This window comes from Papio anubis, chromosome 1, assembly GCF_008728515.1.
Source record: "Papio anubis isolate 15944 chromosome 1, Panubis1.0, whole genome shotgun sequence".
NCBI lineage: Eukaryota > Metazoa > Chordata > Mammalia > Primates > Cercopithecidae > Papio > Papio anubis.
This window is the reverse complement of record NC_044976.1, coordinates 86,794,959-86,819,153: the sequence shown is the minus strand read 5'-3', so window position 1 is coordinate 86,819,153 and position 24,195 is coordinate 86,794,959. Positions and strand designations below refer to the sequence as shown.

Genomic DNA, 24,195 nt, shown 5'->3' with positions numbered 1-24,195 from the left:
AACAGTTTATCTTCCTCCCAGATCCAGAAGGCCATGGTATCAGCTACTTATTGCACTTTAAGTTCAGAGTAATATATTTTGCATATTAGATTCAACATAATATTTATCCTTTAATTGTTACATCACTCAACCTGGAGCACACTAAGTAGAACTGGGGCTTTTTATGTCTTTTAAGACAAAAAATTCTAAAACTTAATTGGAAACATGTAGCCATTCTGGTAAACTTTGTACTCCCCCAAAACACTCACAAAAGCTTTTTCCTAATCCTTTGTTTATCCCCAAAGATTATCAAATAAGGTTAATGTGTTTTTAAATTATACATCTCTTTGATTTTGATTTTCTTAGCATGTGGTTTTTTTGTAGCAGTTGAAATTGGCAGTTACCTTCTAAACTCTGCCACAGCCTTATTATTATGTTATACTACTAATAATTGCCAATCATTTTGGTCATATCTTTTGTGGATCTCTATTTTATGGATCATGATTATAGTATTAAGCACTTATTAAGTATTGCTTAAGGATTCTTTTCATTACTTCTAACTTCTGGGGGCAATCTGGATTTGTTTCTCCATTTCATTTCACAGTATAGGAAATAAAAATCTTCAACCATTCCAGTTAAATTTGGTCTATTAAAAATCCAGTGTCTTTATCCAATAATATTAAACCTCCTCTTACATGCTGTCATACTTAAGTTGTATTGACTAATTTACGCAGTAACTGGAAAACAAACAAACAAACAAACAAACAAAAAACAAACCCAGTCCAGAGAAGCAAGGATTTCGGATTTACTTTTTTCCTGTGGGTAGTCTGTCCACATAGAGGACTCAACAACTGGTTGACTCACTTGAGCCAGTGGTACCACTTTTCTGAGCTTTTATGTCAAACATTATGCATAAGAAAAAACAGTTTGATTCTTCAGTTAGAGTTCATCCTAGACTGACTTTGAATCAACTCCCTGAATTCTTGGGGTTTGCAAGGAAATTTCTCAATCTGATCAACACATATAAATTGAACCATTTGAAATTTCCATATTTTCTTGGCCCAAACTGGTAGACTATCAGCAATTTAGTATGGTTCAACCTAATGAAGGTAGAGTTCAAGAACCATCTTAGTCAAATTGGTACTGGGGCAAAGTAATCTCACATACTGATCAGTTTTTGTTGGTATCTATTCTGGTAGTGTGCTTAACAACTAACAAATTAAGCAATACAGAAAGGGTAGGGCGTGTTTTGGTGAAAAATGGTAGTCGATTTTCCATGTTTAGTGAAAAAAGAAGACAATTATTTAATGATGAATAGGGAGAAAGTGGAAACCTAATGGTGTAGCCAACTAACAGAATAACAGATTGACCTGGAGAAATATTTCAGGAAGGATGTTGGCGTGGCAAACTGTATTTATTACAAAGATGGATGCAACACCATCTTCATATCCAAAGCGTATCTTCATATCCTTGTATTGACAAATACTGTCACTTTTGACTATTGTGCTGAATATTCCACATTCAGTAACTTAAAGGAAGAACTTTAAAGGAAAACTTTCCAAGGCCTCACTTACAGTTCTCTAGGTTAAAAAGGATTTTAAAATCTGATTTGATTTGTGAGTTACATTTGCTTGAATGTCTAGAGGATGGCAGAAATATTGTTATGTGAATTCTTCCAAATTCACCTAGGTTGCTGATATGTCTGTACATGGTCTTGACACCAGGTTACATGAAATATGAATGTGCTGTCACATTATTTCAGATAAAATTGAAGTAGAAATGCATCCAAAAACATTAATATTTTTGGCGAGCCTTTTCTAAGTTTTGGTCATAGACATGAATGTTTCAAGAAAACTGTAAAAAGTTTTATTATATACCTTTTTGACTCCATGAAGTATTATATACCTTTTGACTACATGAAGACTTGCAGTTCCACAGAATAAATCTGGTTTTGTGGGGATAAAGAGCAGAGGACAGACTCCCTCGTTGTGAAGAACAAGAGAATGGTGTGACAAGATCTCTGTTTTGGCAGCAGTAAGAATAACAGATTGACCTGGAGAAATATTTCAGGAAGGATGTTGGCGTGGCAAACTGTATTTATTACAAAGATGGATGGAGTACAAAGTTATTCTATAGCTATGTCACTCCTCCATTAAGAGTTGGCTTGTATGTCCCCTTCCCTTGAAACTGAGTGGGAAGCAATTTGTGACTACCCTAACCAATAAGTTTGGTAAAAGTGTTGCTCTGTGACTTCTAAGGTTGGGATATAAAAATGTCATGCACTTTCCCCGTGGGATGTTCCTTTTTGGAACCCAGACATCATGCTGGGAGGAAGTCCAAGAAACCCGTGGAGAGACCCACAAAGAGTAGAGCTGAGGATCATGGGCACAGTCCTGGCATAGCTTCAGCCAGTACTACCATTTTGCAAGCATGTGAGAATCATTGTGAAAGTGGATCTTCCAGCCTTAGCTGAGCTGTTGCAACTGATGCCATGTGGATCAGCAAAGAGCTGTCCCCAGCTGAAGTCCTGACCCAATTAAAGATTCATGAGCAAAATCAATGCTTAATATTATTTTAAGCCACTGTATTTTGGAGTGATTTGTTACATAGCAATAGACAGCCAGAACAGCTAGTTTTAGTAAGGCCTTAACTAAGGAATAGACATGAATATAAAAGAAACAAACTGTACATTCACCTCAACATATTTTACCCTTTGCATTCCTTCACTAGTCTGAATTATCCCAGTTCCTATTGCCTTTCCTTATATCACCTACTTATTTTTCATTGTTTTGATTACTCTTCCCTAAATCCCCTCTCAGGTTTTAAGACCCCAAGCTAGACACATTATGTTAATAAAGGCTTGATTAAAGCTGAGAGTAATTAGAGGATTAAGTATAATTCCTACATTCTATTATCTTATTTATAGAACTTGATGGCAGGCTCTAAATTTTAACAGCAAGTGCTGAATTTAGGACTTAAACTGATGAGCTCCTTCTGACTTTAACACACTTTAACATTTTTTATTTAAATGGAATATTGCAATTATTCACCAGAAAGTTATAGAGACTACAGCAAACACCCACCTAGTCTCTCTTGTAGCAGCTCTTAATGTTTTACCATACTTTCTAAAGATTTAAAAATAGTAATAAATAGTATATTAATTGGCTAGCCCTCTTCAATATTGTGTCATCTCCTGGAAAAATCTACTATCCTAATAATGTTTATTATTCCCATGAAAGTTTTATACTATTATGACACACACACACACACACACACACACAAATACTATGTGATTTTACTTTATTTTAAACTTTATGTAAAGGGAATTCTTACACATTTTTCTTATTATTATCATTATTTGGATCCATCCATTTGAACTCCTTTATGGTATCTTATTGTGTGGCTATGACCATAATTAATCAAATCTACTGTTGGTAGATATTTAAATAATTTCTAGATGTTTTGCTATTACCAATCATGCTGCCGTATACATTCCTGTACATGTCTTCTTGTGCACATGTGGAAAAGCCTCCTCAGGGGCTACACCAAGAAGAAGAATTGCAGAGTGTAAGGATATACACAGCTTTCACTTTAGTAGGTATTACCAAATTGCTTTTCAATATGTCTCTGCCAATTCAATTTCTACCAGCAGTGTTGAAAGTTCTTGTTCTTTCACATTTTTACCAACATGTGTGATTATCTGACTTTGTAATTTTTGCCAATCAAATGAGTATAAAATGAAATTTAATAATTTTTTGCATCTATGCGATAACTGTTGTTGTTTAGTTGTTTAGTATCTTTTATATGTTTATATCCTTTGTCTATTTCTCTAATCAATTTTTGTCATTTTCTTGTTCATTTGTAGAATTTCTATATGAAGTTTTTATATTAACTTTTGGTTAATGTGCATTGTGAATATTTTATCTTAGCCACGGATTGCATTTTAACACTGTGTGATATCTTTTATTGAACAAAAGTTTAGAAAATGTAATGTCAAATTTATTCATATTTTCCTGTATGGTTTGTGCTTTATTCTGTCCTACTAAGTGGATTAATTACTTCCTAGAAATCATTAAGGTATATTCTCTATTTTTTCTAAATTTTTTTTTACATCTGGGTCTCTCACTGTTTTCCCTAGATTTATTTTTTGACATAACATGAGGTAGGGATCTATCTTTTTTTCCATATGGATAATTTACTTCTCTTGATCATGTTTTCTGAATAATTTTTATCCCTTGATTTTTTTTTTCCTTTTTGAAACGGAGTCTTGCTCTGTCACCCAGGCTGGAGTTTAGTGGCATGATCTCGGCTCACTGCAACTTCCACTTCTGGGGTTCAAGCGATTCTCATGCCTCAGCCTCCCAATTAGCTGGGATTACAGGCACCCACCACCAACACCTGCCTAATTTTTGTATTTTGGTAGAGACAGGGTTTCACCATGTTGGCCAGGCTGCTCTTGAAGTCCAGACCTCAGGTGATTCACCAGCCTCGGCCTCCCAAAGTGCTGGGATTACAGGCTTTAGCCACCATGCCCGGCCTATCCATTGATTTTTAACACCATCTCAGACATACACAACATTTTTATACAGGTTTATGTCAGTTTCTGGTCTCCCTCTTCTGTTCCCGTATTCTATTTTTCTTGCCTTGTTTTTACAATCACACTATTTTAATTAATATAGCTTTATTCTAAGTTGTCATATTTGGTAGAATAAATCTCTGCGCCTCAATTTTCAGAGTTATTTTACTGATTCTTGGCTCTTTACTTTTCCCCATGAATTTTAGGATCAGCTTGTCAAATTCTGCAAAAGTACTCTCAGGGATTTTGCTGGGATTAATTTGTGGTAGAATTGACATCTTAAAAGTTGAGCCTTCCTATTAATGACCATATGCCATCTCTATTTATTAAGATCTCTTTTTTTGTCTTTTCATGAGGTTTTGTAATTTTCTCCATAAATACAATTAGTCCTCATTATTCAAAGATTCCATATTTGTGTATCTGCCTACTTCCTAAAACTTATTTGCAGCCTCCAAGTCAATACTTGCTGTGCTTTCGTGGTCATTCACTGACATGAGCAGAGTGCTGAAATATTTGAGTGTCTGGCACACATGTACGTTCTCAGCCGAGTTCCAAAAAGGTGGCGCTCTGCCTTCTTGTTTCTGCTGTCATAATGAAAGCATATCCTTTTTGTGTCTAATAGTACCATGTTTTTCACACTTTTATGTTTTTTATTGGTGATTTTGCTGTTTAAAATGCCCCCCAAGCATTGTGCTGATCTGCTGTCTGTGTTTCTCAGTGCAAGGCAGTTGTGTTGTGCCTTACAGGAAAAATACATGTGTTAAATAAGCTTTGTTCAAGCCTGGGCTATAGTGCTGTTGGCTTTGACTTCAATGTTAATGAATCAACAATATTTATTAAATAAGGAGTCTTTAAACAGAAACACACATAAAACAAGCTTATGTATTGATTGGTTGATGAAAATGTTGTAGCCAGAGGTTCACAGGAACCTAATCCTGTATTTCCCCTAGGAGCAATAGTTCAGTTTTTGCTACTTCACTGTGTGTGGCAACTTTATGGAACATAATCACTACAAATAATGAGAATGGACCGTATCCTGAATGTTATTTATTAGATTTATTTGTTTATATCACTTTGTAGTTATGTCACCGTGAATAGTATCTGTTTGATGCTCTATTTTCTAATTTGGTTGTAACTGATGTGCAGAGTGTTAATGTTGGTGGGCTGATCCTGTGTCCTGGCTCTGTCATTTTACTAGCTGTGTGACCCATGACAAGCTTGTTAGTTTCCTAGAGTTGTCATGACAAAGTGCCACAAACTGGGTGACTTAAAACAGCAGAAATGTATTGTCTCACAGTTCCGGATGCTAGAGGTCTGAAATTAAGGTGTCAGCAAGGCCATCTCCCTCTGGAAACTGCAGGAAACCCCTCCTTTTTTTCTTCCTAGCATCTAATGGTTGCCAGCAATCTTTGGTTTCCCTTGGCTTGTAGCTGCATAACTCCAATTTCTGCCTTTGTTGTCACATGATGTTCTCCGGTGTGTGTCTGTGCCTAAATTTCCCTCCTCTTACAAGGACATCAGTCATATTATATTAGGGCGTACCCTAAAATGACCTCACCTTAACTTGATTATATCTGCAAAGAGCTGATATTTGATAAGGGCATACTCACAAGCACTGAAGGTTAGCTTCAAAATGTCTTTTTGGGGAGCACAGTTCAACCTATAACAGCAAGTTGCTTAACCTTCCTTTGCTTCAGTTTTCTCTGACATAATTGTATCAGTTACTCTGATAATAACTGTATTATTTTCAAGGACTGTTGTATTAGATTAGTTAATATTATTAGTCAAAAATATATGGAAAATCCTTAAAACTATGCCTGTTCTACAGTAAGAATTCAGTGTGTAATCCAATCAAGTGACTTTTATTTAGCAATTTTGCTGAACTCCTATTGGTTTCAATAGTTTGCAGACTATCTTGAATATACTGTTTAGATAATCACATTGTATAGAAAAGGTAATGTTGTCTTTTCTGATTTTATATATTTTATTTCAATTTCTTACCTTATTATTGTAGGATAAGCCTTGTTATTGCTGTAAGACTTTCAATATAATGTTGAATAGCAGCAGTGATAGTAAGATAATGAGCACCTCGTTTTGCTTGTGATTTAAATGAAAAATATTCTATCATTTTATCATTAAATGTGATTGCTGGCCGGGCGCGGTGGCTCACGCCTGTAATCCCAGCACTTTGGGAGGCCGAGGCGGGCGGATCACAAGGTCAGGAGATCGAGACCACGGTGAAACCCCGTCTCTACTAAAAATACAAAAAATTAGCCGGGCGCGGTTGTGGGCGCCTGTAGTCCCAGCTACTCGGGAGGCTGAGGCAGGAGAATGGCGTGAACCCGGGAGGCGGAGCTTGCAGTGAGCCGAGATCGCGCCACTGCACTCCAGCCTGGGCGACAGAGCGAGACTCCGTCTCAAAAAAAAAAAAAAAAAAAAAAAAAAAAAAAAATGTGATTGCTACAGGCTAGGGTGTTATCATTTCTCAGGTTAAGAAAAGTTATTTCTAGTCATAATTTTAGTGAGTTTTCAAATTACATTCTGAATGAGTACTAAATACTTTTTTTTTTTTTTGCATCTGCTGAGATACTCATATGTTGTTTTCCAGTATCAAGCCGGAAAGGATAGGAATGGAGTAGCAAATGAAAGTTCAGGCTATGGGTTAGGAGTTGAGTGGAAACTTGTTTGGAACACAGCCTGGGCTGAGGGCAAAGCAAGAAACAAACAAACAAAAAAACACAGGAATGGCTGTTTGCCTTTATTGTTTGGCAGGTGAAAATATATGGATGTAAGAACTAGCTTAAAGGTGGTATTAATAGTAATAATAACATGATCGATAATAGTTAACATTAACATTCCTCACCAGATCCCTCAAAAACAATAGAAATAAAAGGGCATATGTTTCATTTTGTAGTATACAGAGCATAGTTACTCTGTGCTTTTAAGTGAAATGCCAGCATAGGAAAAAACAAAAAACAAAAACTGGCGCCCAGGAGGTCAAGGCTGCGGTGAGATGTGATCACGCCACTGAATTCCAGTGTGAGACGTGATCACATCACTGCATTCCAGTTGGGGCAATTTAGTGAGACCCCGTCTCAAAAACAACAACGACAAATAAAAACAAACAGAAAAAAACAAAAAACAAAAACAAAAAAGACAAACAAACAAGAACCCTGAAGGGTAAGTATGCACAACACTTTGGTGCTGGAGGCAGTATAATTCCAGCTTCATCTTTAGTCATAAAATGATCCCATATAGCCTGTTGAAATTCAATCTGTAATATGTGTAGTTTCTCCTTGACCCCGATGACTCAGGCTCTGTTTGAGTCATTGGAAGGCTCGTCATTATTTTCCCCCTTCCATCTTATAATCAAATCATTTTTATTGTTATTTGAAAGTTTATGGCACGGGGATGGATCAACTTTTTGGAATATGGACAAGGCAAAAACCTGGCTCACAGCCATATAAAACATTCCCAAACCTGTTTGTGATGAATGTTTGGGCAGGCTTTGGGAATGATCTGTCTCTTTAGATGACAACTGGGTCCTGGCCTGGACTTTGCCCTCATCTTCTGTTTATACCATCTATGAATAATCTCTAGTTGTTTACACCTTAGGGGTTGCCTCTTGGCTTCAAATCTTTGGGGTGAAAATTGTAAAGGGGAACCAAGGAGGTTATGGTAACTGGATTCATTTCAGAGTTTCTCTGAAGTGAGGAAAACTCAGTTTTGTTTACTTATTTACTTCTGAGTTATTAGTCTAAGTTGTTGGCACCAGAGTTATTTATGATGGAAGACAGTAAGTGCAAAAATCAAAAGGTAATTTGGGTGTGTTTCAGCCTGGTTTGGGACCTGCCTCAATAAATCCCAATGAAGAAAGGAATATTTCTACCTGTTCAACTAGTTCTCAAAATGACTTATAGGAAAGTGCTCAGTATAAGTGATAATGAAACTTTCTTCCTTTCTTCCCTTTCTCCCTCCTTCTTCCTTCCTGTCTTCCACCAACACACATTTATTGAGTGTCCATTATATATGTTAGAGACAGATGATGAGTACAAAGTACTTAGCCTGATTTCTAGTACATAGTAAGTGCTCAATAAATGATTATCCATAGTGAGATTAATACAAGTTTTGGTGTCATTTGTTACCATAAGCACAGAGAACCTTACTAAAGAGTCCCTTAATGCCTTTTTTTTTTAGTAGGAAGCTGGTGTCTCTAATAGCACAGTCCATTGGTTGGAAAAATGACACTGAGAACAACAAATGGATGCTAAATCCAATTTCTAGTGACATCTCTATAGGAACAATGAGACAAAAATCCAAAAATCTGTCTGAAAGCCATGATTCAAACATTGGGTTAATGATGTAAAGTGGCAATAGGCAATATGAAAACTATATAAAAGTTTAATAGGCAGCTACTTAAATAACATGTAAAGATTTTTTTTTTTTTTTCCAGTTTTGAGGACTGCTGTTTCTAAGTTCGCACACAAATTCCTCTTTATAATGGGTAAGCTGCCTTGTTCTCAGCTGCATACTGTCATTTCTAAACCGGCCTGGCACTAAAAATTTTTAGTGCTGTCACCCCAAATTGCTAAACACTACTTACTCTTTAATTTGTCTGTCACTCTTTCTGTCACTCCCCTTGCACTTTATGGTGAGGCATTGGTTCAACTGTCATATCTTGAGTTCCATTGCAATAAAAAGAGAGGGCCTCATTTTACTCTTGTGATGGCCCGAGAGGTCACCTACAGCTGCCCAGAGTTATTTTGACTTGTAGATTTGGGGGTGAATACTGCTGACAAACAGCAAGGAAAGTAACAAATCTTTACTCTTTTTAGATTAATGATTCCTTACCTAAGCACTTTTAAGAAGTGACAAAGACTAGACAAAGAAGAAGCAAAAAATGGAGGTAAATTTAAAAGCCAGTCATCCCAACATTTTATTTTGACTGCACATTAAGCAAATGACTTGCTGTAGCATCATGCACCACAATCATTCATAGAACGTTTCTCAGAGCAGCTTGTTGTTTAAGTATGGGGATTCTGTTTGGATTCCACATTTCAGGTTGAATTCTCTGCTACTTTAGATGCTGCTAATGAATGCTACATGTTCAGAGGAGGAAAGAGAAATGCAATTCGAATGTTCTATGGCAAACAATCAAGGGTGTGTAATAGGGCCCCAGTAAGAGTCAAAGAGTAAATTTTGGTTTAATCTCTTTCACCCATGTCCTAAATCCTTTCTGACTTTTGCAAGAAGTCTCTGAGTAGGGATAGGGGTAAGGGAAAAGAATCTTCTGTGTGGCAATGTTATGACATTATCTCTTCCTGTTCCCAAATACGGATGGGACTGTGACACCACTATCACTTTAGGTGTTGCCATAGCTGCATACCCATGCAGCCCCAGTCCCTGTCAAAGTGGATGCACACCTTCCTCTCACTTGTGTCAAGGCCACAAAACACATTTGGCTTGGGCTCTGTTTCTTACAGAGCCTTCAATAACACAGAGTTTTATTCCACTCATTGGTTATTATGGGTGTCTCATATCTGTGCCTTTGGCTGTGGACTCTAGCAAGGAGGTGGGGTGCAGGCAGAGGACCATCTTGTTGTTCCATATCGTGCTATTCTAAAAACCAGTCCTCTCCTCCAGCCCTTGTCCCTAGGCAGGGAAGTCAGCCTGACTCTGTTCCTCCTTGACCCTTTCCCACACTGCCTGGGTGGACACAGGGGTCCTTGATCTCCACTGAGCTCAGAGTCTTCCTGAGGAGGAATGCAGAAGAGTTGGGGTGGACTGATCTCCAGTACCACCACCCATGAGATGGAGTTCTAGAGAAGTTTGATTTTGCAATGAGTGCACATGTCAGGACTTCATTCCAGGATCTCTGCAACAATAATGGTCACTGTCTTTCCTAGCTATTTAAATGAACTTGATTTTTAAGGTAAAACAATTGAAAGAAATAAAATCAGAAGAATTCTGGGGACATTGAAATGTAATAAACACTCCATCTACTGTTGATTTTATTTATTTTTTTTCTTAGTATGTCGGTTAAGTGTTTGAGATGTAAACAGGGTGATTTTTTCCAGGTCTATAGTGAAAGGATCAACAGTTGGCGACTACATGCTTCCCTCTGTGACAGTTATTTTCTGGGCAACTATGTAGGATGTGCTAGTATTAATTTTATGTTAGTCTCGTGTAGAAATTCTTGACAGAAACAGATGATTCCTACAGCTTGGCATAAGTGGCCTCCGGACAGTGGACAAATATAAATTTGCCACCTGACACAGGGGCCCCATCCATCCCTCATTCCAAATCCCATGTGAGGAACTAATATTTTTCTGACTTCCTTAATTTCTCTCCTTTTCCTTGAGTTTTAGTTAAGGTCCATTTTGGAAACTTGTGCTTATAGTTTAAGAAACTTTATTGATGAGAGGCTCCACTCTAATATATAATTAATGAGTCAGAACCCCATGTCCAAGGTGCTTTTGAGCACCAACAGTGTTCTAATTTATATATTAAAGTCTTAATTTTGTTCTTAAACCTTTTAGACTTGCATAGTGCATTTATCACGTGTGATTCTGAAAGTTCTTATATGAGCAATGTGTAGTGTGGGCTTAATAGATAACATTAATAAACTCACACTTAATAACCACACTAAAAGCAGCTTCCATCTGGATTTACTGGCAATAAAGGGAGACATTACAGAACTTTGGGAATTTGATCAAGGCGCCGAATACTAATCTTAGATTACAAAACTGTGGATTCTAACTGCTTAAGTATGGGAAAACAAAGCAATCAAGGACAGGCTTTTGGTAAAAGCTTTGCACTGTGGATTAATAATTAATGTGTAAAATGTACTTTATAATAAACTACATCATAATGGATTACTTTTGATAGCTAAATTGGCAATGATATCCCAGTATGGCTTCATTGACTCAATCCTTCAATTTTACTTGCTAGATGTATTGGGTTAAACTACAATGAACGATTATAGGCCTATTTTAACTTGTTTAGAAATCATAATTAATTTAAAAATATTGATGGAGACCTCAAAATTATATAAAAATTGGCAAAAGTATATAAACAATAATAAGACAAGGTCTTTAAAAGAGAAAGTGGCATAATCTACCTTTAAGGTAATAAGCAGCGTTCAATAGGGAAAAAGCATTAAAAAAAAGCCAACTAATGTTATTCATGCAAGAAAATGTTGAAGTTAGTGCTATATGTTATCATACATGGAAAATAAAGGTAAAATATTCAGTGAGGTAGTTTAGAAATAGTCAAATGTTTTAGAAACAAGTAGCAATGAATTATAATTTACATCAACTTTGACATCAGAATCTAAAAGTAGATCCAAGAATTGACTGTCTAGAAGACTGAGAAAATATCTTGTTTTGTGATGTTCTGAATGTATAACTCTCAGCATTTTTTTTCAGAAATTGAATATAAATCTTACCAGAATCCTTCAGAACACACGGAGAATGGCAAACGAAATAGACTATCTCTTAGGAAAGTTAATTTTATCTTCCCAATCTTTGCCTCAAACTTAAGGACATTGCATTTATTTCTAATTTTACAAGGCACTCCATTCTCCAAAGAGGGATATTCAGGGTAATTCTGAAGTTAGGGTACACAGTTACTGGAAAACTGTGTAATTTGTCATCTGTTTTGAGTCCCTTAATTCTTACTCCCAAGTAATAATAATCTCACACACAGACAGAACTTTACATATCACAAAGTGTTTTTGTTTTTAATATTATGATGCCATTCACTATTTTAAAAAGCTCATATAAAATAATACGATATTTTCCTGAGTATATTTACATAGCTAAGTGAAAAAAATACACCACTGGTAATACTGGTAACTTCTGTGGAAAGAATAAAGATTTAGGTATTTGTCAAAGGAGACTTTAGCTTACAAAGCCTTTTCACATACACTATTTCATTTATCTTTAAAAGAACCCTGTAAACTCTTATAAACTGCAGTTTGTATAGGAAGTTCCTCTATGTTCATTTCACAAATAGATGGGAGTCTGTTATATTTCAGCTACTTCAGATATATCAATGACCTCATAAAGATGACACTCTAGTGGGAAGTACAGATAATAAATAATAACGTAAAAAAGGTAAAAATTATACAGGATATGAGAAGCTGATAATTAGTATAGAAAAATAAGTAGAATGGAGTGAGGGGGATATGGAATGGGGAGCATTGCTAGATAGAATATCACAAATAGAATACTTGGTGTTGGCTTCATTGAGAAGCTGACTTTTGAGCAAAGCTTTGAAGAAGTTGAAGGCTTAATCATGGGGATATCTGGGTGAAGAGCATTCTAGATGAGGAAACAGCCAGTGCAAAGTCTCAAGCAATGAGCATGGCTGGCAGTTTAAGGAAATGCAAGGTGGCTGGTGCAGTTGGAGCAGAGGGAAGAGATAAGGTTGGACAGATAATGTGTGCCATTGTAAGGTTTTTGCTCTTTCCTCAAAGGGAAATGGGGAGCCACTGCAGGATTTTGAGCAGAGAAGTGATGCAACCTAAGTGGGTTTAAAAACCTGACTTAGGTTTTAAAAGTCACACCCAGCTGCTGTGTCAAGATAAGAGTGCAAAGGGCGGGGGTAGCCGAGAGCCCAGTCAGGAGACCAAGGCAGTAACCCAAGAAAGGGGTGATGGTGGCTCAGAACAAGGAAGGGGCAGTGGAAATAGTGAGAAATGGCCACATTTTGAACTTATTTTGAAGGCAGAGCCAACAGAACTTCCTGAGAAATTGGTTTAAGGTATGAGAGAAAGACATGTGGGGGACTCTGAGGTTTTTTGGTTTCACGAGCACCTGGAAGAATGGAGGTATCATCAATTGAAACGAGGGAAGTCTGCAGGTAGAGCAGGTTTGGCAGGGGGAAGGACAGGAGTTTAGAGGTGGACATGTGAAGTTTGATAGTTCTATATGTATATTGAGGTCAACTGTTGAGCAGGCAGGCAGATGTATGAACCTGAAGTTTGGGAGAGAAGTCTGGAGTGCATCTGAGAATTGTCAGCATGTTGATGGTATCTAAAGTCCAAAGACCAATGAAACTGCCAAGGGATTAAGCATGGACAGAACAAAAGGACCAAGGACCCAAGGTCTCTTCTTGCCGTACATGTTAAACACACACTTACAGAAATAAACATGTGATTGCAATTGTGACAAAATGCTATAAAGGAAAACCTCATGGAGGTAGGGGGTAAAAGAAGCTCAAGGTGAGCCTCTCATAGGATGTGGCTCTTTCAAGGATACATAGGAAGGAGTTAGTCTGAAAAAGGGAGGAGAGAGGTTGAGTGAAGGAGAGTGAGGGCAGAGAGGTAGCATGAGCAAATTACCTAGGGCAGGATGGGGTGTGTTTGATGAACACAGTGCGGGTAAGTGTGGCAAGAACTTTGTGTGCCAGGAGGAGGGTGATGTGGCATGAAGTTGAAGAGAAAGGTAGGGCCAGATCAAGCAATGGCCATGTGAAGATTTTGAACTCTATGAAGCCTTTCAAAATACTAAGAAGAAAAAGACTATAAAGCAATGAATTAAAATCCTTTCTCTGGAAAGAACTTGATAATAAAGTGTTTCAAGGACAGTGTAATGGAAGTTTCTGCTAAAAATTTATGTTAAAGATGTGGGAAAAAGCAGGATGAATGGCAAAGTTGCAAAGTGGGCTTATGAGGTATCAATGATTTCAATCAAAACAAGGTAGAACTGTGAGTAATATTTAATATTATAGTCATTTTATTTTTAAAAATATGAAAGAAACACAAAAGGCTGAAGAGGATAATAGAAACCAAGTATGGTGTAACCCTCATATTGAGAGTTGTGAAAGCCTTTTTAAAACTGGATAAAAGAATAGAACCAGGCATGTAAAATAATGAGTGATAAGGAAAAGACCAGGTGGCTGGTCCTGTTTGTCCTGTGTCGAAATGTTAGAAGAGGTCATAGTTAATGAGTGGTGACAAGCTGTTTTCTATCTACCCCGAGAATCCAAGAGGAAAAGACTCCTACTAAGGATTTAGAAGGGGTAGGAGGAAGAATTTTTTGACATTATAAGGTGTTAGAATGGATTTTTCTGGGCTTACCTTTTCTGAAGGTCTTTGGAGGATGGACAGACCAAAGGTTGACGATGTGTAAGATGAACAACTATGTTGAATCTTAGTGTGTTTTGGAGGTTGACTTATTAGTTAAAACTGCCCCTGTATTGGTTTTCTAGGGATGCCATAACAAAGTACCACAGACTCTGTGACTTAAACAACAGAAATTAATTTTCTCACAATCCTGCAAGGTAGAAATCTGAGGTCAAGGGGTCAGCAGGGTTGGCTTCTTCTGGGGCTCCTCTCTTTGCCTTGCAGATGACTGCCTTCTCCCTGAGTCTTCACATGGTCTTCTCTTTCTATGTGTCTGTGTCCTCATCTCTTCTTATACGGAGCCAGTCATATTGTATTAAGGCCCACACTACTGACCTCGTTTTAACTTAATTACCTTTTCAAAGAATCTATTTCCAATTTGAGTTGCTTTATGAGGTATTGATGGTTAGAGGACTTCAACATATACATTTTTGGGGGACATGGTTCAGCCCATAACAGCCCCAAACTAGAAAACCATTCCAGAAGTGTGGGAGAGCAGTGTATATGAGAGGTAGGAGAAGTGATATCTGGAGGTCTGCAGTATTTTGTAGGAAGAATGACTTGGGATGATGAGGAATAGCCATAAAAGCAGTAGTGTATCATTCATGAAGATCCATGGGCTTTCCCCACACACTATGCATTTATTATTATTATTGTTATTATTACTGAGACAGGGTCTTACTCTGATTTTCCAGGCTGGAGTGCAGTGGCATGATTTCTGCTCACTGCAGCTTTGACCTCCTGGGCTCTGGTGATTCTTCCACCTCAGCCTTGCAAGTAGCTGGGACTACAGGTGTGTGCCACCATGCCTGGCTGAAATTTTGTATTTTTTGTAGAGACAGGTTTTCACCATGTTGCCCAGACTGGTCTCAAATTCCTGGGCTCAAGCAATGTACCTGCTTTGACACACACTATGCATTTAAACATATGAGACAGAGTCTCACCTTCTTGAGAGGGTACATGAAACAGGGATGGACATGTTTTTGTGAATATAATGGACAGCTAATTCTGAATTGAAGGAGATATTTGAAAATCTGTTAAGAAGTCTGAGATTTCCTGACAACAAAATACAAAATAATCCTCCAGAAACATCTTGAAGAAAATGCACATTAGCTTATTGCTACAGCCTAAATGTTTTGTGTCCCCCTAAAATTCATATGTGGAAATCCTAACCCTCAAGGTGATGGCATTAGGAGGTGGGGCCTTTGAGAGGTGATTAGTCATGAGGGTGGAGATTTCATGAATGGGATTAGTGTCCCTATGAAACCCAAGGGAGCTTGTTTGACCCTTCCACTATGTAAGGACAGTGATAAGGCACCATCTATGAAAGAAAGTGGGTCTTCAACAGACACTGAATCTGCTAGCACCTTGATCTTGGACTTCCCAGCCTCTAGAACTGTGAGAGATACACTTCTGTTGTTTATAAGTCAACCAATTTATGGTATTTTGTTATAGCCACCCAAACAGACAAAGATACTCATTCATTCGAAAATGGTAATTGAGCTTTTCCTGCTTGTGCCAGGAACAGTGCTCAATGCTTGACTGATCCCTGCCCTCATGGAGTTTACTCTAGTGGGGAAAAATGATGAATGAGGAAATAAATTTGATTTGTCCTATAAAAGTACCACACAAGCGGATGTAGAAGTCCTGGGTTGGGCTGGAGAAGGGAGGCCACATGGGATTGGGGGATCAGTGCAGGTTTATCTGGTGAGGATACATTTGAGCTGAGATCTAAGAACGAGGACCATATAGTCCAAGGTGTTAGATCATCCCTAGTCCAGTGGTTTCAATTTAATTTTGACCTTTTCAAAAATCCTTAAGTGGTGATGTCTTTATGTCCGTTTACGGCAACTTTCAGAAAGCCTAACAATCCTGCCACTAAAGTGATAGCTTTGATTTACTTTTGGGCACAATCTTTCATGAATGCCTATTTATAACTATTCTAATGCTATGGAAGCTTGCTATCTACACCACTATACTTCCTAGTACAGGTTTAATAGGAAAAGGATCATTTGCTAAATAAAGTATTCACAAACAATTTGCATGTTCAACTATAGGGGGAGTGAATATTCATAATAAGAAAAATGCTACTACACAAAGTGAATATAATGGTTACCAGGGATTTGGAAACCTGGAACTATCATCAAAATACAAATATTAGTATATTACCATGATTGCATATTATTCTGTTATTAAATCAAAATCTCAACTTTTACCGCAATCAGATTTTTGAATGCTCAACATTCTCATGCTATTTAACTAGAACAGTTTTCTAGATACAAATGGATATATTATTTTCCATAAAAATGTTATCTTTTTACAGTATATTTCAGATCCAGTTTCTACTTTCACTAAAATAATTGCTTATGATACACAGACTCGATTTTATATGACTAATTAGAACAGTGTATGGGAAAGAAATAGGTTTGCAGGTAATATTGAAATTAAATATGTTAATCTGTACCTCAGTGTGCACATTTTATATGAGCTTTAATTTGCCAAATAAATTATAGTTCTGTGTTTATAAGGTGTCCTTGAAAGAGTGTCCTATTTTTGAGCACTAATACCATGGGGAAACAAATATACAAAGCTTTTAGCTATAGGCTACACTTGCATAAATTAAGGCAAGAGCAGTTGGTTGGTAAGTGGAGCTATGGTATCCTTAGCTTTTTAAACACTGAATTGTTAACATGATTTTTTTTAGTATGGTTACTAATATTAAGATAATAAATAATATTTAGTTTCAATATAGCACCCTTCAGCCAGGGCGTAAATTCATTTTGAATGCTGTGTTGAATTAATGTATAATAAACATACTGCAGTTTGCTATCAGGAATTCTCGATGAAATGCAGGAAGTCAGTTCTTTGCTTATGCATTAGCATTGCCAGTCTTGCTCTGTTTAATTTTAGCTGTTTATAAAATTGCTCTACTGACAGTCCTCTTTATTTTAATGTGATTGTTTTAAGGTTAACCAGAAATGGTATGGTGTGCTTCCTGAAGTAGGTTATAAGTGTTGATGTAGGAATATGGGTCCCTCACAAAAATCCCTTTCACCATTAGCCACCTGCAATCAGGATACTCAGTTGCCTAATTGGGCAAATCATGGTGTCCCCTGTGGGGCAGGGGACTGCAAAGTCACTGTGTATACCTGGAGTTGTTGAGTATCTTATAAAGCAGTTGGATCACAGAGGACTTGTAAAAGAAAACAATGCTGCTGACAGAAGCAGAATCTGAAAGCAGTTGTAGCAATTGTCACTTAAGTCTCAAAGGGCAACTGTATTTAAAATGTTCTGTATTCTTGTCTAATAGGTTAGTTCCTTTTTATGATATTTATTTACACAACAACTCACAAGACTTTGGGCTTCAAAGTGGTTCCAGGTCTTAAATACTGAAGTAGAGAAAATTCTCCAATAGCACCCACATTTTCAACTAAAGGGAGAAGCTAGAGAGCCTTCAAAAAGGAAAAAGGTAGCCAGCAAGTGTAGCCCCAGCAATTCAGGTGACTGAGGTGGGAGGACTGCTTGAGTCCAGGAATTCTGGGATGTAGTGTGCTATTCCAATTGGGTGTCTGCACTAAGTTTGACATCAATATGGTAACCACCTGAGAGTAGGGGACCACCAGGTTGCCCAAGGAGGGGTGAACCAGCCCAGGTCAGAAATGGTGCAGGTGAAAACTCCTGTGCTGAGTGGGAAAACTCCTGTGGGATTGCATCTGTGAATAGCCATTGCACTCCAGCCTGGGCAACATAGTCAGAACCCTGTCTTAAAAAAAAAGGTCAAAGACAAAAACAAAAACAAAAAAAAGAAAGAAAAAAGCTAGTATTATTTTGTTATCCATCAGCTTAGGCTGCCATAAGAGAGTACCATACACTGGGTGGCTTAAACAACAGAGAGTTATTTCTCAGAGTTTTGGAGGCTGGAAGTCCAAGATCAGGGTGCCAGCATGGTTAGGTTCTGGTGAGGGATCTCTGCCTGGTTTGCAGACAATGGGCCCTGGCCCTGTGTTCTGAGATGGCAGAGAGAGGGAGTGAGGTCTCAGGCTTCTCTTCTTGTAAGGACACTAATTCTATTGATTCAGGGCTTCATAGGCTTATGATCTCATTTAACCTTAATTTCTTCTTTAAAGGCCCTATCTCCAAAACAATCACATTGGGGGTTAGGGCTTCAACATATACATTGCTTTTTGAGGGGAGATAATTCAGTTCACACCATACTGTAAGTTTTAAAACAGGAGTTCATAATGTTTTTTGGTGCCAAAGACCCTTTGGCAGTTTGGTAAAACCTGTGGAGTCCCTCTCAGAATAAAGTTTACAAACATATACATTACATAGGATTATAAAGAAAACATTATATGTAAAAGCAGTTGGCAAACTGTTAAAACACTGTGATACAGAAACAGATGAGTTTCTTTATTATTAATACATTAAATAACATGCTCTAGTGGTTGCTCTAATAACCACCATAATTTTGATATAATGATGGATAAAACTGATATTTTGAGATATTTGTAGTAACTGTAATAGAATTTGAAAATTTCTGTGATTTTTATTGGTGACAAATTACAGGTATTGCTAATACTATTGTGATTGATTCTTAACATTCATAATGGAAGAAAATGCAAAATTTTAGTTAGAAGTTACTAAAATGAAAGTACAATTTTTGTTTTTATCCAAATTTGAAGACTTTAAAAATGTTATACATGAACCCCAAGTTAAAAATCCCTGGACAGGTTACCTTTTAAGATGTGTTTTCAACTAAAAAAATCTGTTTTAAGAATTTAACAATACTATGATCATAAAAATGTCAGTTATTATTATACTTAAGAACAAATAATTGTTCACTATTCATTATTATTATTATTATTATTTTTGAGATGGAGTTTCACTCTTGGAGTGCAATGGCACGATCTTGGCTCACTGCAACCTCCACCTCCTGGGTTCAAATGATTCTACTACCTAAGTTTTTTGAGTAGCTGGGATTACAGGCACCCGCTCCCACACCCAGCTAATTTCTGCATTTTTAGTAGACACGGGGTTTCACCATGTTGGCCAGGCTGGTCTCGAACTCCTAACCTCAGGTCATCTACCTGCCTCGGCCTCCCAAAGTGCTGGGATTACAGGCGTGAGCCACCATGCCTGGCCTCATTATTTTTGTTACAGAGCAGTTAAAAAATATATTTTAAAAGTTGTGGGTTTCAACTAGAGCTGAATGGACTACTAATTGTGTAAGGTAGGGTTAAAATGATAAAACTATTTTACTAAGTAACTCTACTTATGAAGGGATTATAACAACATTTTACCTGCCGAATACAGTCATACTTCTTTTTCATAACTGACTGATTTAGGAAAGCTATGTATTCTGTGGGTATTACTAAAATTCCCATCAAGGAAAAAATAAATCTGGGTTCACTTCATATGAAATAGGGCATCTATGATTTTCTCTCTCAGTAGTTTCTGAGCTTGGTCCTTTCAGAAAAAGAAAATGTGTAACCAAAAAGCAAAACTATTTCCTTACTAGAGACAAAAGACTGCTTCCCAAATAAACCAACCTAAGAGAAGACTGTATCTTCAGGAAGCATGGTTGGAATGTTGAGACCTACTTCAGTAAAATTATAAGATGCCTTTAGGGAGTTAAGCTCTAGGCAAAGAATTTGGGGTACGTTTTAAAATTTTTAAATAGCCAGACTGTGTTAAGGGGCAGAAGGCTTGATGACCTGAATCAGTTAAGAAATACTTTAATCCCAGAGGCATACTCAGCCTGTAGTTTCTTTCAGCACAAGAAAGACATGTAACAAGAAAACAAACCAGGCCTATATAGGCTAAGCTTGAGGACATAGGGCCTTTTCAGTGAAATGAGCATTTAGCATTTTGTGACTTCCTATGCTGTGTTCCTGTCCTCAGAATCTACAAAAAAAGATTTGGCCTCTTCATTTGTATTTATCTTTTTAGGTATTTTATCATCAAATAGAAGAACCTATAACAATGTTAATTTGTGTGGCACCCAAAACTTTTTAAAGAAATATGTTGGTCTTCATTGTGTTTACTGATCAGATGATACAATAGAGACTCCAGAGGTTTGGTGGCTTGGCTAAGACCACAGAACTAGAATGCTGCAGTATCAGTATTAAGACTAGAGCCTAAGTTATTTGTGTCCAAATCCCATGTCTTTTTTACTAGAATTTGTGGCCTTATTTAAAGCCACTGTAAGGAATAGGCAGCCCCTCACTTTCAATAAATATTAATCAAAAAGCTACAGTGTGACAGGTAATGTGCCATGCACTTGCATTACTGTCCTGAACAAAACAGACATGGTCTCCACCTATGTGAAGCTTACAATTAAGTGGGGCAGGTTTGAACTACGTAATTACAGTAAGGTGTGATGATGCAAGTTTGCTACTTAGGAGGAGCTGTTCCTTTTTTAATGTATGTCAATACTTGAGCATACTGAGTTGTGACTTTCCTAGTATCCGTCTCACTGCATATGCACATAGCCTCATCATTCAGAATATGGACTTTGGAGTCTTTCTGCCTGGCTTTAAATCCTTGCTCCATCATGTACTTGCTGTGTGATCTTGGCCAAGATTCTTAACCTCCTGATCCTTCAGCTTCTTCATCTGTAACATATGATGCAATATACCTACCTCAAAGAGCTGTTGTGGAGATATAGTGAGAAACTCTATTAAAATGCTTAGAATAGTGCCTAATACATAGTAAGTATTGAAAAAATGGTATATATTATGATTGTTATTGTTTATTCTTTCCTTAGCATGCAGCAAGTATTCCCTTGAACTTGCTCTTATAGTTTGCCCTGGGTTAATGTCCATAGCTAATATTTGCTAATTCTGATGCCATCTGTAGTCCTGGCTAGGCCCTGATGTTTTGGTTTCAAAGTGAAGTGCCTTTGCAAGTCTTATATCAATATGATCTGGTCCATTTCATAAAGCTCTGCCTAATATTCCGGTTAAGAATCAGCTTTTCACCTTTAGTCTTAAAGAAAGCAGAGATGGATCTCAGATCTTTGTTGAAATTCTGCAATATGCAATTTAAAGTTAGATTGACCTTCAAGCTGACAAAGTAAAATAAACAATTTTATAAATGAAAATGGCTAATCTGAAATAGATCACAGCTAAGAACTTCATTTTTTATTCATTCTCTTCATACAAGAGTGGTATCATACAAGTGAACATCTAATATTGTACTTCATTGTGGCGCTCAGTGAAGATGCAGTTAGAGGAAATTAAGGACACAATGAATTGGCAGAAACCAGAGAATAAGTCTATAGTCACTTATTTCAAAGAGTTACTTTATTTAAATGTGGGTACATCTGATTTAAAAAAAAATAGTTGTCACATAAAATTTTGCTGTTGGATTTTTTAATCTTTTGAACTGTTCTGGTTTCCTAGAAGTCACCTTTCACTGAAGTTTTTTTTTTTTTTAATATGTAGAAGAACCTCACATACTTCCGGAAAACTGCATGAAAAGTACAGGTTAGTTGCTTCAAACTCACATCTCTTTAAGTGTACTCTGTAACAATTTTAATTTTTTTCAGGAAAGAAAATCTATTAATTCAGAGCTCAAATATTTACCAGAGAAAATACAGTGAAAGGAAAGAAGAATTTTTTTCAATAACATGAGAAAATAAAATCACATGATCTAAACATTTCCTCCCAGTTGTCCGCACGGTAAGTCTAGTACCTTTGTGGACTTAAAGGAGCAGCTTTAAGACTGGACTAAGGGCCTGTGCTCACTGGGCAATCTGGGCAATCGACCCTTGTTCTGGCTCTGCAGCTCTAATTTCAGGGAAGACTAGACCGGGCTGTATTAGCAGGGAAAGGCTGAGGGTGATACATAAGCACTGTGCTCACGCCTGACCAGACTGTACTGAACTGTGTAGTCATATTATACGTGGTATGCTACTGAGATTGATGGCCTAGAAGAGGTGGTCCCCTGCACATTGCCAGAGCAGCCTCTTTGTAGGTCCTTATGCACGTGTGTGAACACACACACACACACACACACACACACACACAAAGCTGAGCTTGTAGGGGGTCAGTCGATAAAGTCCCAGTAAGACACACTGGGTCTCACTCTCACTCATATGTTATCATCTTGGATCTTTGAGTTTTGGGTCCAGAAGCTCACAACTCCAGCTGTCCTGGGAAATATTGTTTATCCCTTTTGCACTTATTTTCTTCTGTACATCTTTGAAAGTAACTCTTCTTGGTTTACCCAAGTGGTGTCTATGTCTAATCTTTCTATCTAGTCGAATATAATATTTTTAATATGATAGTTTTATGAGTTTCAAGTCATAGATGCTTAATAAAAGTGAATTGAATTATACTCAGTTTAAGGTAAAATAAGTAATGTTCAAATGATGCACCATCTAAATCTAGCACTATTAAAAGTATGTCTAAATAAATTAAATCCAAATTCCATAACAATTGAAAAAATAGGGGGAGATTCTAGGAGTGATATATAATATAAAGATGTATTTAGTTACTGACTTATATTCATATCTAAAAGTCCAAACTTCTTATGCAGTGTACTCTTGGTATTCCTAGAACACTGAGTTCACGTAATGTGTTGTTTTTTCCTTTCACTTTTTGTGTTAACTTTCCAAAAGGGATACAACCAAAATATCACCATTGATTTAAATCTCTCTGGAGACACCCTGTACCACTGATTGTCTCTTCCTTCCAATTCTCTGCAGAAATTCAGTGTCCAGATGTTTCAGAATCCAGATGGCCTAAGAATCCTCTATCACCCAGAAAGGAGGAAAATGTGCATGAAAGTGGAACATTTAAAAGAAAAAATAATTTAGCTTTGGCTATGTAGCGACAACATACAGAGCTCGAGAAAAAGCTTCTTCTCCTAAAGCAGCAACTTAATAAAAGGCATGTTATAGGCTTTATCAATAAGCCAAAATTTCAGCCTTGCCTCTTCTTCCCATCGCCATTAAGAGGCTTGCAGAGGTCCACACTCTTTAAAGGGCAGACAGCATGGAAGAACTATCATGTACAATTTAAAGTAGCAGCTAAAATTGGAATGGTCACGAGAAAGCCTGTTTCTTTGCAATTAAATTGACAAGCTGTCTATGATTACCCTAGGGAACTTGGCAGCTGAGTGATAAAAAGACTGCAGTGTGTTGAAAGGTCTAATGCAACTTACTAGGTGGACAAAGACCACATCTGCTTAATATACTGATTGGGAGAGTTGTGGAATGTACTTGGCTACATTAGCTGAGGAGAGATGCTAAGGACACCTTTTCTTCTCTAAGACCCTGCTTAGAACCCATTTTAGAAACTACCCACAAGTATTTGGAAGCATGTATGAAAAAACAGTTTAGCACAATATCTGATGTTATTCAGCATGAACCTACCATTACAAATCACCAGAATTGAGCAGAAGTTTAGAAAGAATTAAAAATGCCTTTAATCTAATTATGTTCGTAAAATTGTATATACTTGATACAAAAATTGGGCACTTGAGAAGATTTATTGTGGTAACAACT

General features: G+C 37.2%; 1 long non-coding RNA gene across 3 annotated transcripts in view; it reads left to right on the top strand.

The window, feature by feature from the left end:
• LOC103881361 overlaps window positions 1-23,614 on the top strand; it is a 106,461-nt gene extending 82,847 nt beyond the window's left edge. For all 3 annotated transcript variants that reach the window (XR_004176088.1, XR_004176083.1, XR_004176087.1), the window contains 2 exons: window positions 22,234-22,366; window positions 23,395-23,614. This is a non-coding gene — a long non-coding RNA (uncharacterized LOC103881361). The remainder of the gene's footprint in view (window positions 1-22,233; window positions 22,367-23,394) is intronic.
• Window positions 23,615-24,195: the final 581 nt, after the last annotated feature.